Below are 16,771 nucleotides of genomic sequence, written 5' to 3'. Positions count from 1 at the left end.
AACCATACAAAGGTGGAGGAAATTATAATTAGCTGAGATGGGTAGGGGTGCCCACGGTTCGGTTAACCGAACCATGGGGATTTTTCTTGGACCGAACCGATATTATCGATTTTTCTTGAAAATTGGTAACCGAAACCAAACCAAAACCAGTCGGTTAACCAGTTGATTAGTTCAATTAACCATTGGTCCGGTTCATTGGTTTCTTGGATTTTTAAATTTTATAATATATATTATAAAAAAATATATAAATATATAATAACAAATTATAAATATATATAATATTATATTTTAATTAATAAATAATATATCATACATTATAGATATATATATTTATATATACTGCATATTTATTAATCTATATAATATACATAAATATATATAAAATATATAGAAATATGTGTATACTGGTCAGTTAGGTTAAGTGTCGGTTTTCTATATTGGTTAACCAAAACTGAACCAGTACCTTTGTTTTTCTAAAAACACCAAACCGACTGAACCGATCAATTTGGTTAACCAATTTTTTGGTTTGGTTTTTTTGTTCTTTTTGCTCACCCCTAGAGATGGGGTGTAGGATATGGAAAAATAAGAGCAATATTCATGGAACAAATCGTAACAAAAATCCAAGCTATAGTTTTTCCTTCGAGAGATAAGGGTGGTGTAGGGCTTAAATCTAGTAGGACCTTTTAAATTAACTTATGCCTGCATTAATAAAGAAAAAGAGGATGAATAGATTAAAATAATTAGTAAGAAAATAAACAATGTTCTATTTCTCTTAAGGGTTAAAATTTTTCTATGGCTAGCTTTTAGAAATAAAATCCCCACAAAAGAAAGATTTTTCGAGATAGGGATGAACTATGACCCTGAGTGCACCTTTTGTGGAGAGATGGAAGATACCAACCATTTGTTTTTTAACCACTAGGTAGTATACCAAGTTTGGGTGTTAGTAAGTGACATCATGCCAACCCCATATTTAGATCAAGTAGTAACAACAAAGCAATGGTGGCTAAGCTTGGTAAGAGGGAAAAAAACAAGATAATAAGGAATTTAAACCCCTAGAAGTAGTAAACAAATCTCTAGAAAGCATAAGGGAATATTTAGAGGCTCAAAATCTACAAAATGGTATAGAAGGGAAATGAGAAAAAAAAAATCACATGGATCAAATGAAGTCCACTCACTCTTAATGAAATCAAATGCTTCAAGGAGAGATGGGAATTGTGCTTTCCGATGTGTAGCAAAAAATCACAAAGGAGAAATCTTAAAATGAGCATTGGTATAACTAATGTAATAGTAGCTAAAATGAGGGCAGGCCTTGAGGCCCATAAACTAGCAAAACTTTCACCATTGAAGGTGATTCAAAGGTCATGATCGAATCAAAGTGCTAAGAAGTCCACCCAAAGCTTTGTTGAGGTGCATATTAATATTTATAGAATGCATGGATATTCAATAGGAAGAAAATTTATCTATTTCGTATCCACATGTTCCTAGAAAAGGAAAGTAGGTAGTAGATTGGTTGGTGCATAATGAGGATCATAATGCTAACCCAACAATAGCCTTAACTTAATGGGCCATGGAGTACCTAGCTTTGGTAGACAACTTTGGTTGCTTGTTTCCTAGGTTAGGTTTAAATCTCCCTTTGTACCCGAAAAAATAAATCTTCATCACCCATTTCTTCACTAAGCCCACACCAAGAAACTTTAGGAAAGATGTACTAGATAGCCTTCCAACACACCTTTCCTCCTCCAAATACATCGATTAAAGCCCTCGCCTTCAACTTCTTCTTTCCAAGTCAAACCTTTTTGAATGTAATCTCCTAATAACCATGAACAACCTCTTGATTAAGAACCTTTGTTTAAATCTCCAAATATTCTTCTTCCAAATTTTCTTGGCGCTAGCTGTCCGGGTGATGGTTGATCTCGCCAAGGATGTCATGTGGTAATCTGTGCGGTCATTCCTCCTCTCAAGCCGTGTCGACACCACATGTAATGGAAGAGCATGACTAGGAGGGAGTGTCCTACATGGACAAGGAAATGAACTCCACCGGGAGAGAGGAAACCTGCGAAGACCTCGACGAATGCCTTCATCTTGACAGCCCCAAAAGCCCTGTCCATTTGGGACACAGACACCCAAATATAAATAGGTACTCCCTACTCAAGGTAAAGGACTTCCGAAAGAATATTCTTTGAAGATCTCTTCACACTATCTGCTCGGCCTGGACCAGTGATTGTCTTAACCTGCTCAGCTCGGCCACACCTTCCTCTACTCAACTAACTTGAGCGTCAAAGTACCTACCCAGGGAACAACTCCTCAAGCCTCTGACCACTTTTTTAGTTGCTTATTTCAGTGCATGACTTTGTCCAGTTGGCAAGACTATCTGATTGTATCCTTAGTTTAGGATTCATCGGATTTGACAACATTAGATTGGTTCCATCTATGGAATACATACAAAAAGCCATTTTCTAAACCCCTTTATGCACACTTAAAAAAACCATGCCTAAAAACAAATACAACCACTCTAGAACCCGGTCCCATCTCGGGGATCCCGCTCACTTCGCGGCTCTCCACCTCGAGAGTCCCAGCACCAGACTATGGTTGACCTAGCACAATTCCAAGCCATGCAATAGAAATTTGACAGTATCCTAGCCATGATGGAGACACTGGGACAACCAGCTCACACCCTCCAATTTATTCACCCAGCCATGCAAGCGCCTACTACAGCCAATCCTCACATCGAGGACCCCAATAGGCACCACACATATAGGCACAAGGCCCAACCTAACCACGAATGACTGCAACCATCTAGAAGGTCTGACTCCCCAGCCCATCCTCGTGCACATAACACCTGCACTAGATCACATTGGTTTCGATGATACTAGACAATGGCCAACAAACCTGTCAAGTTCCCTATCAACGAGCTTTCACCTCTCAAGATGCCAGTAACCTACTCCTTGTTCCTTAGCCCCTTTCTCTTCTTCTTCTTCTTCTTTAAAACTTCCTCCCTCACGCAACTTCTAACCTGTAATGTAATGTCAACTAACCACCTTCAAATGGGCAAGTAAGGAACCATTCTCTTCCTTACTTGCCCCTCCCTTTTCTTCTCGTCTGCTCTATAAACTTAGTAAGCTCCTCCAACACATGATTTTTTTCCTAGTGAAAAGGCCTAAAACTATATGAGTGGCAACCGCCATGGTTTATTTTTGCTAAAGTTGTGGTCTCCATCTACTAAGGAAATATCCTTGGCATTTGCCTCTTGGTACCTATCAACACCTTCTCTAGTCCTTAATTTGACCTTCAAACAAAAAAAGAACATTTACCCTGCTTCCTCCAGAACCAAAGAACTCAAGAAAACAAAGGGTGAGTGAACTTAGATGAGAAACCTTAGAGCTTTAATTGATGGAGTACCACTGCATGTTAGCTGGGTGGATGCCAATGAAGCAACCCAAGGCATCCCCTAATTCTTTAAACATCAACCAACACTATGTAATGGAATACCATAGCACAACACTTTGTACCCACCACCTTCAATTGCAATTTTCTACAAGAATTTTATTTAGTGAGGATGACCGATAGCTTAGGAAAAGACATCATCCATTGAAGAAAAATGGGTTGAAAACTAGGAATATAGTACTATAAATTCAGTGTCAAAGATGGATGAGATTCTACCCCCAGCTAATCTATGCATCAATGGCTACGGATGGCATGGCCATGCCATCCTTTTACAAATCTCCACTTTGTTTAAGTCAATAAATGAACCCTCCAACTCACCATTTTGGCAATGATTTAGAAAGGCTTTCTACTTTGCCACTCCAACATCCTCTATGTACATAGTTGAAGACCTTCACCATTACAACATTTTTCTTGGAGACACCATTACAAGATTTTTCTTGGAGACACCAAATATTGAGCCATATGTATAAACCACAAGTTCACCCATGCAATAGTAGATCAAGGCCCACCATTCCACGAATCTCACCTAACAAATTGAATGTACCAAAAGTCAACATTTTTGGATTGTCTTTTTTTCTTTTTTATACTAATTTGCAAAATTTTAAAAGGCTAAAAACATAGTTGAGGCATAAGCCTCGAGGAATTGTGAGGCTTAAACATCAAAGCGTAAGAAAAAATTAATTAAAATTTATAAATTGATAAAATTAACATATAATATACCAAGTTAGAATGATAAAAAGTATAAATATCCATAAAATAAAAGTTTAAAAGCAATAAATTTCAGAGTTTAAGTATTAAATAAAATAATAACTAATCAACTAACAAAATAAACACTTTGCTTTCCATGTTTCAAAATGCAAAGATATCAAATTATTCAAATGATCAATTTAGAAAAAAAGGAAACATATAAAACTCATCCATATAACTGATATTAGATTTATGGTCATCCAATAGTTTAGAAGAAAGGAAAGAATTTAGTAAACTTGATCTATTCAAAAAATTCAATAAAAAGAAAATAAATCCATTAGGAAAATAAATGAGAAAAATAACTAACTTGAGATGTTACCAACAGAAATTAAGAACATGATTGGCCCTTTTTGCACTGAACTCTCATAAAACACAAGGAGAAACTAATTGAACTCGATTTGTTCTATTGGTTTTTGGCCCTTAATTTTTGAAGTGCTTCTTCCATACATTTTGAACTATAAAAATGCATGAAATATATTTTTGTTGTAGTAAATCATTAAATAATAATTGATACTTGAGACTAACACCTTTTTAGACCTCAAGCTATGTCTCACGCCTTTAGGCTTGAGGTTAATTTATGCTTTATTCTAGCAAAAGCTTAAGTATCACATCAAATTTGTGAAGCTTAAGCCTGGAGGAAAAATCAGTTTGCTTTGCCTCAAGAATTAAGATTTTTAAAATAATACGAATTTACATTATAATTTTGGAATTATGATAGATTACTAGAAATACTGAAAACTAGTCCCATTGGTTCTTTAGGTAGAGGACCATCCTCACAAGTTCTCCATATAATCAAGTGAACTTCATATTTGTTCTAATTTCATCTCTCGTTTGCAAGAAAAATAGGAAATGAAAAGATAACTAATATCTAAGAAAGTAGAGAGAAGACAAGAGATAATTCAAATGAGATGCCATGGTCCTCTTGTTTGCATGGCCTACATAGTTTCTTCTTCTTTTTTCTCCTTCTTCTATTTTACAGCTTTAAATCTAATATCTAGCCATTAAATTCACTCTTACAATCTTGGATCAAAAGGGGCATTACAGGCTTAATGTGAGAGTTACATGGGTCTACCAAACATTGTCCTAGATTATATTTTCTACTCTCCAAACATACCCCGAGTTTTTGTAAATTGACTTAAATTTACCCTAAGTTTTTTAGAAAGACTTAAATATACCTTGTGATCCTTTTACCTACCATTCTCTTTTAATTTTTCAAAATATACCTTACATTTTTCTAACTTAAGTAAAGAATGTTTTATTGCAACCCTAGCAGAGTCATTAGAAGAAGGCCATGCCAAACTTATGGTACACTTAAGGGAAAAAACACAATCACTTTTATACACAGGAAACATAGCTAGAACTCCATGCAACCTATAATTATGGAAGCTACAGAAAGAAAATGTAGAGATGTACAAAAGTGGTGGCACCATCTATTGTAAATAAAACATGCATACACTTCTACTAATCAAGTATCAACACAAACACCAAGAAAAAAGCAATTACAAAATCCTCTATAGAAAGGTCAAGGCATCGATAAAAGTTGCCCCCAGCACCACATACTTTTCAATAAGATCTTATAGTAGATATGGACCAGTAGAATCATGAAGATGAATATAGAAAACCAAACTTCTCCATAAAACCTTGATGAAGAAGAAAAAAAAAAAAAGCCCCATAACCATACTAAAAACTAAACTTCACCTATGAATAAATAGAATGGGGTTTGAACTCTGAGCCCACTTTCCCAAAGACTTTAGTCAGGTGGTGAACCCACTTTCTTAAAAACGACAGTTCATGACATTTTAAAAACTGATCAAGTGGTGGGCTATTGGCATACAGACTACCTCTCCCTCTCTTTTCTTTTCTTCTTCTTCCACTTCACTTCCCCTATTTCATGCTAGCAAAAGGGTACAATTAGATTTTATAAATTTAAAATTACTTCAAATGTGCCCTTTTATTGATGGAGGGTATGTTTAACTCCTATATGGCATCAAGCCATAAGGTATATTTAAGTCTTTTTGCAAAATGCAAGATACATTTAAATCAATTTATGAAAATTTAGGGTATGTTTAAGTCTTTTACCCTATTAAATTTCTCATCCTAGTTGTAGTCATCTCACCATCTTGAATTTTGGTCCATATGATCTATTAGGTTTGATCCATTTAATGGTTCATCATAATCTTCTACTAAATATTTGAATCTATGGATGAAGAGTCAAGCTTAAAGTTGTTAGCTTTATTACAAGCCTCTCTATTATTCAGTTTATAAAACCATCTCTTATCAAAGAACAAGGGGATCTTAAGAAAACAATTTTGGCAAAAAGAGAAATTACATACAAGAGACCAAGTGTAGAAGTTTTCCATGAAAAGATCAATTTATTCTCATCATCTATAGGCTGTCTTAATTTAAGGCTTGGATTCAAGATAGGGTTGCAATTGGATCAAATTGAATTGGATACAACATGAATTTTAAGCAACTACGCATATATCGAACCAAATCGGATTTTATCAAATCAGATAAGGGTAGATCCCATTATAAATAGATTGAACTCGAATCACCCTTAATGGGAGAAAATTCAAATTCGAATTTAGACAATCAGATATATACCATTTCCAGCTCCAATTCAAGAAGAACAATTCTACTTCATTGTAGCCTAAGTTTGAGAGTAAGCCTAGAGACCTTCCTTTGTAATCATGTTCTTCAAACATTGAGAATATGTTTTATCTATTTGACTACATTTTTGTAAGTAAATACTGGGTCAGGTCTCCCAAACCCCCCAACCCTAGTCAAGTTGGGACTTGATCGCAAGCCTCCACTACAACCAGTTAGAGACTCTACCAGCCAGCTAACTCGAACCCTCTATCTATTAGATTTTAGTTCCACAAACGATATAATTTTATTTGCAGCTCATCCAGTCTAACCCACCAACGGGATGAGTTGGAGACAAAATCATGAACACCAGCTGGTGGGCTATTTATCACGAGTGCACATGCCAGTGTTCACTGTGAGTCCAATCTGGGCCCCCTCTGTACTAGGTCTCCATGCTAGCAACATGAAAATGAACAGCCGGTGTGTATGATTTTGTCTCCGGCTCATCCCGTTGGTGGGTGAACCTCAAGCCCTACTTATTGGGTTGAAGTTGGCTAAGTTTAGGAAGACTACTCTCAAGGGAGACACTTTGTAGCCTCTCCATGTTCTGTTAAGAGTATTTTTTTTTCCTTCTTTATCCATTCATGCATATTTGATTGATTGCAGGAGGCCTTCCCTCTTTTCATTTTTTCCTCCTCTCACCCTTTTTTTTTTCCGGTTAATAGACATTCCATCTTGTATTCGGAGTTAATTGCTTCGAATATTTCACCAAGACAAACTGAGTTGAATGGAGTTTTAATTTAGGCTCTGTGCCTATTCGAAAGAAAATAAAATGTTGTAAGAAGCAATATCTTTGTCATTATCAAAGCGTGAGAGAAATACCATGCATGTATATGAATCTTCACTCTTATTTACAAAGTTCTATGCACCTTATATTTAGAGGTTGTCTCATTTTGGAGTCCAGATTTCTTGCACTTAATTTCGTGCATGCTGAGGTGCACTTCCAAGATTTTAACACGTTGTGGTTCACATGCACACCAGTCTCACATATGCCAAAAAATTAAACGAAACTTTGACCTGTTATAAATTTATAAAACATTTTTTGAAATTAAAAAAGGAAAAAAAAGAGAACTGTTCATCTTCTTCCCCAACTCGACAACCAAAGAGTGGCGGCCGGCTTCACAGATACACCCTTCATTCCTTTCCTTCTCTCATGTAAGTAACAGAAGTTGGTATTCAGAAGATCACTTTCTCTTTTCTCAACATTCGTCAGTAAACCTTTATGGCATCAAACAGCGTTGACAAATAACTCTTTGAAGAAAAACAAAGCTAGCGCCTAAATGGGGGAAGTTACACTTGGGTAGATTGAATCTTCATTTAAGATTCAAAATCTTCTATGGTTGTTGAGTGTTGACAATTTAAAACAGCCAATCTGAAGCTATTTCATAGTTTGGCTAGTTCAACGTTCTTTGTGTTTTTTCTTGTCTTATGTTATTCTTACTAACCTTGTTTCAAGTAATGCATTCAAAAAACCTTTGTGTCAACGACTCTGCGCGTATTTCATTATTTGATTTGGATTGTATTCTTTGTCTTATTTTGCTTCAGTTTCTACAGGGGTATCATCAAAGACATTGACTATTATCAACAACTGCAACTTTACACTACAGCCCGAGGTGCAATCTGGCACCACATTAGAACAGCATGTTTAGGTGATGGTTGAGCTGGCCAAGGACGCCATGTGGCAATCTCCATGGCCGCCCCCCCTCTTAGGCCATGTCGACGCCATGCATAATGGAAGAGTGTCTTGCAAGGACAAGGAAGCGGACTCCATCAGCAAAGAGGAAACCTCCCGAAGACCTTGGCAGATGCTCTCATCTTGACAACCCTAGAAGCCCTATCCATCTGGGACACGGACACCCAACTATAAATAGGTATTCTTGAGGTAAAGGATGGAAGAATACTCTTCGAATACCTCTTCACATTATCTCTTCGGCTTGGGCCAACACTATTTCAACCTGCTCATCCCGGCCACATCTTTCTTCACCCTATTGACTTAAGCATCGGAGTACCTACCCGGGAACAACTCCTCGGGCATCTAACCTTTCTCCTGGTTGCAGATCTCGGTGCATAGCTTCATCCTTCCATCTTGGCCTATTCTACTTGGTAGGACTATTTGATTGTGTCCTTGATTTGGAACAACTCTGATCGGACAACATCAGATTGACGTCAATTGTGGGATACGAATAAAAGTCATTTCCCAAAGCCCCCTCCATGCACTAAAAGCAACCATGCCTAATAATACATTTGACCACTCTGGAGCCCTCTCCCCATCTTGAGGATCATGCTCACTTCGCAACTTCCCACCTCGGGAGCCCCAGAATCAGGCAACAGTCAACCCCGCGCAGTTCAAAGCCATGTAGCAAAAGGTCGACCGTATCCTAGCCATGATGGATATGTTGGGGCAACCGGCTAATGTCCCCCAAGTTACTCGCCCTGCCACTCAGGCTGCTACTATAGTCGATCCTTGCACCGAGGACCCCGAAAGGCGCCATGCAAACAAGCATAGGGCCCAACCCGATCGCGAATGACCGCAGTCATCCAGAAGATTTGACTCCCCATCCAGTCTCGCATGCATGATGCCCATAGTAGATCCCACTTCGCTTGAGTACTGGAGAAAGAACAGCTTGGCCAATGTCTATAGCAACTACCAATCTCAATAGTAGAATCTAGCTCGGTCTGAGACCGGCTTGCAATCACAAAGGAGAAAAGTCCATAAACAAGGTCCCAGCTGATAAAGAATCAAGATCAAAGAACTAAGAGAGTGTTTGGCCGAACTAGAACACAACCAAGTGGATAGAAGTGCAGCTCCTCCGATAGCCCAGCCCTTAGAGCAGCACCATAGCCAGCCCACAAAGGAACTCGTCTTTGTCTTGGAAATCATTGATGAGATTCTCCTAACCGGCTAGTGACCCCCTTAGTTCAAGAAATACGATGGAACCTTGGATCACAATTATCACATTAAGGGGTTCAAGGCAATAATGATGCTGCATGGCTCCTCCGAAGGTCTCATGTGCAAGGCCTTCGTCGCCACCCTCCATGAAGTTGCCAGAACCTGGTATACCTCCCTTCCTCCACATTCCATATCCTCCTAGGAGTATCTAGAGATGCAGTTCCTAGCGCAGTTCACCTCCAGCCAAAGGAATTAGAAGATGTCGGCTAGCCTCATGCAAGTACAACAGAGGAAATGAGAGACCTTAAGAGAATACTTGGCGAGGTTCAATGCTGAGGCCCTCCAGGTCCGATCTCTAGACGAATCAATACCTATAACAGCCATAATGAGCGGACTACGCTCCTCAATGTTCAACTTCTTGCTACAAAAGAATCATCCACCCAACCTAACCACACTGATGAAACATACATAGAGGTACATGAATGCCAAGGAAGTTCAAACGCTACAAAGGAGTGAAGAGGACCAACATGATTGGAAGTAGAAAGGCCATGATGTGTGCAAATCAAACAAAGACAGTAAGAGACAAGACTGCTGACCTGATCGCAGACCGAGGACCCCATTGCCAACATACAAAAACTTCGCTCCCTTGAACACACCACGGACTGAGATACTAATGCAGATCTACGACTGTAGCTTTGTCAGGTGGCACAAAAAGATGAAGTCCCAGAATAACAAAAGAAATCAAGACAAGTACTATGATTTCCATTGAGACCACGACCACGAGACCAAGAGCTACTGTGACCTATGCCATCACTTGGAGGACCTCATCAAGTTACAGGTACCTCGACGGGTTCGTAGACATCAAGGAACACAAGCCAAAGGGAGAAGAGCGTCGCCTTGGTGCACCACCAGCCCGAGCTCCCCAACAAGAGTCATCTTTGTCATCTCAGGCGGGATGGCCTCTAGAGGAGAGAGCAGCTTGGCCTGCAAGGCCTATGCCAGAATGCATTAGGTCAATGATAGGGAACCAAAGAGACAGAGGCTGGATGCTCCCATCACCTTCATCGATAACGATCTCAGGGGTTTTAGACACCATATGACAATGCCCTTGTGAAAACCGTCAAGATCTCTAACTTTAAGGTCTGACACATACCAGTGGACATAGGGAGCTCGGCCAACATCCTCTTTGACAAGGAACCAAAAGACCATCTGACATTAGGCAACACTCTCCAGGTGGGATTTTCGGGGGACTTGCTAATACCCTAGGGGGCAATCACCCTGCCACTGCTAATAGGTGATGGCCTCATCACCACCACGGCGATGGTCGACTTCCTCATCATTCACATCTTGTCCCCCTACAACGCCATCCTCAGCCAGCCCACACTAACTGCTTTGTGAGCCTCAATCTCCATGTACCACTTGTCTAGGAAGTTCTCGTCCCCATATGGAGTGGGCGTAGCTCGTGGAAACTAGAGAACTACAAGGCAATGTTACTTGACAGCCTATAGAGGGAGAACACATACTACTGAAGCGATCAACAAAGAAAACATGGACCTAAGTGATGAACTACGGACACAACATGGCCAACTTGTGCAAGACCTCATCTAGGTGCCCCTCTTTAGCGAAGACCCCGAGAAGACAATCCAAGTACAATGCCTCTTAGAAGGTCTCCTTCGGGTCCAACTCCTCATAGACAACCTGATGTGTTCTCCTAGTCAACAACAGACATGCCAGGGATCGACCCCAAGGTCATCACCCACTGCTTGAATACTGACCCATGCTACTGACTCGTGAGGCAGAAGAAGAGGAGCTTTGCCTCAGAATGGTGCCAGGTGATCAAAAAAGAAGTGCAAAAGCTACTTGATGTTGGCTTTGTCTACGAAATTACATACCCAGATTGGCTGGAAAATGTGGTGATGGTCAGAAAGGCCAACGGAAAGTAGAGGATCTGCATTGACTTCACTAAACTAAATAGGGTTTGCCCAAAGGATAGTTTTCCCTGTCAAGAATTGACCAACTCATCGATGCAACACCAGGGCACAAACTCCTGAGCTTCATGGATGCCTTCTCCAGTTATAATCAAATCTAGATGCACTTGGATGAACAAGAGAAGATGACCTTCATCATTGACCGATGACTGTACTCCTACATGGTGATGCCCTTTGGCTTGAAGAATGCCAATGCCAATTATCAGAGGCTGGTGAATCACATCTTCAAGGAACAATTTTGTCAAAATGTGAAAGCCTATGTCAATGACATACTAGTGAAGAGCAAGAAAGCCGAGCAGCAAGAGACCAACTCTTGCTCTACCAATCTGCTAGTGACAAAGTGGTCAGCTTGGTCCTAGTAAAAGAGGAAGGTTAGACCCAAAGGCCAATCTACTACACCAGCAAGGTCCTCGTGGGCATAGAGACACGGTACTCAAACCTAGAGAAGGTCACCTGGGCTCTCGTCACCTCAGCAAGGAAGCTCAAGCCATTCTTTCAAGCACATAGCATCCGAGTGGCTCTCGTCACTCAAGCAGGTCCTACAAAAGCCGGGACATCTGGGTGCCTAATCAAATGAAGCATGGAACTAAGCAAGTTCAACATCAACTATGCACCTTGGCCCACCATTAAAGCCTTTCTCAACACAGAACCCAACTAAGGTCCCACCAGGCTAGACTCTCCATGTGAACGAGTCATCCAATCAGTAAGGCAGCGACATCAGGTTTATCCTCCTTAATCTAGACGACACCACCTTAGAGTTTGCCCTAAGGCTTGAGTTCAAGTGTCTAACAATGAGGCGGAATACGAAGCCCTGGTATCCAAACTTTGGCTCACCCTAAACGTTGGAGTAAGGTGCATAGAAGCCTTCAGGGACTCCCAACTAGTGGTCAATTAGATCACCAGCCAGTTCAAAGCAAGAGAGGCCACCATGGCAAGTTACCTGCAAAAAGGTGCAGGGACTCATCAGACAACTCAAACACTTTTCCATATAGTAGATCCCTAGAGTCGAGTACATTCAGGTCGATTCACTATCAAAGCTTGCCAACTTGCCACATACCGACCTTAGCATGACAGTCAGAATGGACAGCTTAGTGCAACCCATCATTTCAGAAGTAGCTCTGATAATCTTCCCAATCCAGCAAGAGCCATCATCGATGGATTCCTTCATACAATACCTCTAAGATAGCACCCTCCCATCAGACCGAACTGAAGCGAGAAGGCTCTCCCATAGGTTGGCCCGATATTGCCTCATCCATGGTCAGCTCTACCGCCGGTCGCACACTCTCCCCTACCTGAAGTGTCTCCCTCCAACAAAGGCTGACTATGTCCTCAAGGAGATACACCAGGGTATCTAGGAAGACCACCCCGGTGCATGGACCCTAGCGTACAAGCCAAATTGGCAGGGCTACTTTTGGCCCACCATTAAGCAAGATGCAACCCAACTTGTCCAAAGGTGTGACCACTGACAAAGTCACTCAAATCTCCACCACTAGCTACTTGCTTCCATCACACCCATTCCTAGTGTTAGACAGTTATGACCTTAGCTCCAATCAGACTAATGTATCTTTGACATTTTTTTAAATGAATAAAGTACATAATTGATTCATGTCATTGTGGTGTTCTTCTGTGTAATATCCTTAAACTTGACACTAAATGAGACTCATGTTTGTTTAGAATCTTTACAACCGCTGGATAGATCTGGGGAGATTTACCCTGCCAAGGTTGACACTGATGTGCAGCCAAGTTCGTTGGGGTGGCTTGTCTCAGCTGCCAGGGTGAAACTTGAGGTACATGCAGTGTGGGTTTTCCTGAAACCATGAATCGGACAAAAAATCCAGTATTGCCCTGGACCTTGGAGATAGATAGGCAAAACTGGAATGTTACACCTGACTCCTAGACTCGATTATGATACTACACTAGGTGTTGGATTGGACTGTCTTTGATATGCCAATTAGTGAGCTCCTTAGACGGGGTCAAAACCTAGGTATGTTGGGACAGTCTGAGAATTCATCTGAGTGGGTGATCATAGTGATAGGATCAGCCCCTTTGTTAGACAAAGTGAATGATCAGTGATGTACTCTCTCTGGTGGAAACCTAAACTGTCGGCAGTCGATTTCAACCATTGAAAATTGTCTTGCAAAATATATTTATATAAAGACATACATATATATATTATGGTTTCAAAATGTTTGCAAAAGGTTTTAATTCCCAGAATCCATGTGAATAGAGAGTGCAGCATTGCACTGTGTAGCTGGTTGAGAGGTCCTCTCTTGTCGAGAAGTGTTTAATCATTATGGGCTGAGAGGTTAAGTGTAAGACCATTGAGGGTAATACCTGATGGGCTAATCTTGCATCTACCCATAGTCCTTGGGTTTTCATTAGGTGGCTCAACCCAATGACCATTTATTGTAAATGTTGGGCCCATTAAGAGCCCATGGTGATGGACTTAGGGGTTCACTGTCTTCTACAATGAATTGGTCTAGGCCTTGTAAAAAAGGTTGGGCTGAACCCATGTGGCTGATGTGTAGATCAATGTTTGGGTCACACGCCATACAAGAATAGCCAACTGGGCAGCAGGTTAAGAAGTTAAGTGAGCACATAGACTTAATGGGCATAAAGTCTAATTCGAATTGACTTAATAAGATTAATTAAATAGGGGCGGTTCTAGGATTTGGATCAGCAGATAGGATAAGGGATTATCCCTATCCACTAAGAGTTTAGATCCAAATAAAGATTTGGATCAGGAAACTCCTAATTTGATTAGGAAAGTTGATCTTTATCTACAAATAAGATAAGGGATTATCCTTATCTCTTAAAGAGAGCCCAGATCCAAATATAAGATTTGGATTATGAAACTCCTAAGATTAGGAGATCCTCTCTTTAAGGCTATAAATATGAGAGTAGGGTAGACCTCCATACACAACTCACAGTTTGCTAAATTAAGACAGAAGACAACACACAGTTTGACTGCTCCTATCTTCTGCTTTTTCTTCCTATTCTTGCCGCCTTTACCCAGTTCGATCTTCACCTGTGGGAGTGATCAAGAACAGTTCTTCATATTGCCTTTTGATAGAAAAGGCAATCTGAAGTCATGCTCACCAGCCCTCCATCATATTCTTGTTGAAGAATTCGATTCTTACTGAAGAGTCATCCCATTGATTCTTCTTCACGTCACACCATGTCATATTCGGTGGAAGAAGACTTTGGTTTTCTCCTTGGGCGTCATCCCCTTCGTTGGGAGTTATTGTTACTCCGTATCAGATATATCCCTTTTCTTCCTTTTTGTTTCAGATCTAGTCCGGTTTGGTTTCAAAATTGATCCTTGAAAATGCAGTTTTCTAAAATAGGGAATGCGATTCCCACATGGGAGAGAGAGAAATTTTTGAAAATTTGCCCAACCTTCCTGTAGGGTTCGGCCATCCATATGATGGATCTCTCATCCCATCAGTGGAATCAAAGCCATGTTCAAATCTTTATAAATCTGATTAATCTTTATAACTGTTCTATAAATTTTTCTTGATTTTTGGGTTGTTCGTATGGCAAAAATCAGATTCTTTAATGGCACAAGAAATCTGTGCACCTGCTGTTCTATTCATTCTTGGTCTATAATTAATTATTTTTAATTTTAGAGGAAATGTATAGGAATTTAAATCTAATGTAATATTAATAAAAAATAGGTTTTCAATTTTATTTTATTCGATGATGAAGTAGAAAACATAGAGGATGGGTTATATTAATGAACTAGAGGCTCTTGGGTCAGAGCTAGACCATGAAACTAAAAGTGATGTTGTCATCAATTCCCTGCCTCCCTCCTTCAAATAGTTTATCATGAACTATAACATGAATAAAAAAAAATGTTAGCTTTCAGGAACTCAACGATATGTTGTAGAGGGTTGAAGAACTGATTAAGAAGGATAAGGCAATAGCTATGCTTGTTAAAGGTGGCAAATCAGGCAAAAAAAAGAGAAAGGCTAAAGGGAAGGCTCAGAAAAAAAGTAGCAAGACTAAGAAGCAGAAGAAGGATAAGGCATCGGATGCATGTCATTTCTACAAACAAGCCGGCCACTGAAAGAGGAACTGTCCTCAATTTCTGGAGATGAAGAAGAAAGGTAATTTTGAATCTTTTATCCTAGAGACCAATTTGTTGGTCACTTCTACTTCCTGGTGTATTGAATCTGGGGTTTCAACTCATGCATGTAACTCACTACGGGGGTTAAAGATTGTCTTTTCGGACCCAATTTAAGAAGAAATTTGATTTCTGTCTCAAATTTGTGCACGGATGTTTATTCTATCCTATTTAGTAATATGATTACTATTAAATGGAATAACAAATTCCTCGCATACAGAGAACTTGAGAATGGTTTCTATATTCTCCATCATTCTCTTGAAACAAACCTTACCAAAACTACGTTGGAAATAATCCCCAAGAAGAAAACCTATGAAACAGTGAATCCCACGTGCCTGTGGCATTACCGACTTGGCCACATTAATGTAGAACGTATCACAAGGTTGGTAACGGATAGTCCTTTGGATTTTCTAACTGTAGAAGATCTTTCAACTTGTGAACCTTGCCTTCAGGGTAAGATGAACAAATGGACATTTATCAGTAAGCGAAAAGATTACAGAAACATTTGACCTTATACATAATGATGTATGTGGTCCCCTGAATGTTAGGACACGTAACCAGCATGTTTATTTCATAACCTTTACCGATGATTACTCACGGTGTGGTTACGTGTACCTAATGAGATATAAGTCCGAATCTTTTGAAAAGTTCAAAGAATTCAAACAAGAAATCGAGAAATAGTTAGGGAGAGAAATTAAGACCCTTCGATTAAATCGAGGTGGCAAGTATCACTTTGACGAATTCAGGGAAAACTTAAAGGACAATGGAATAGTATCACAACCAACTCCTCCTGCTACACCAAAGTTGAACGGTGTATTAGAAAGGAGGAATCGGCCTTTATTAGATATGGTCCGATCACTTCTCATACACTTGGAATTACCCACATCCTTTTGGTGAAGGGTTAAGAGATCCATCATATAGATGGCCGAA

The sequence above is a fragment of the Nelumbo lutea genome, chromosome 1, assembly GCF_056320005.1.
Source record: "Nelumbo lutea isolate HS-2025 chromosome 1, American lotus-T2T, whole genome shotgun sequence".
NCBI classification, from domain to species: Eukaryota; Viridiplantae; Streptophyta; class Magnoliopsida; order Proteales; family Nelumbonaceae; genus Nelumbo; species Nelumbo lutea.
Note: the sequence above shows the minus strand (reverse complement) of the source record.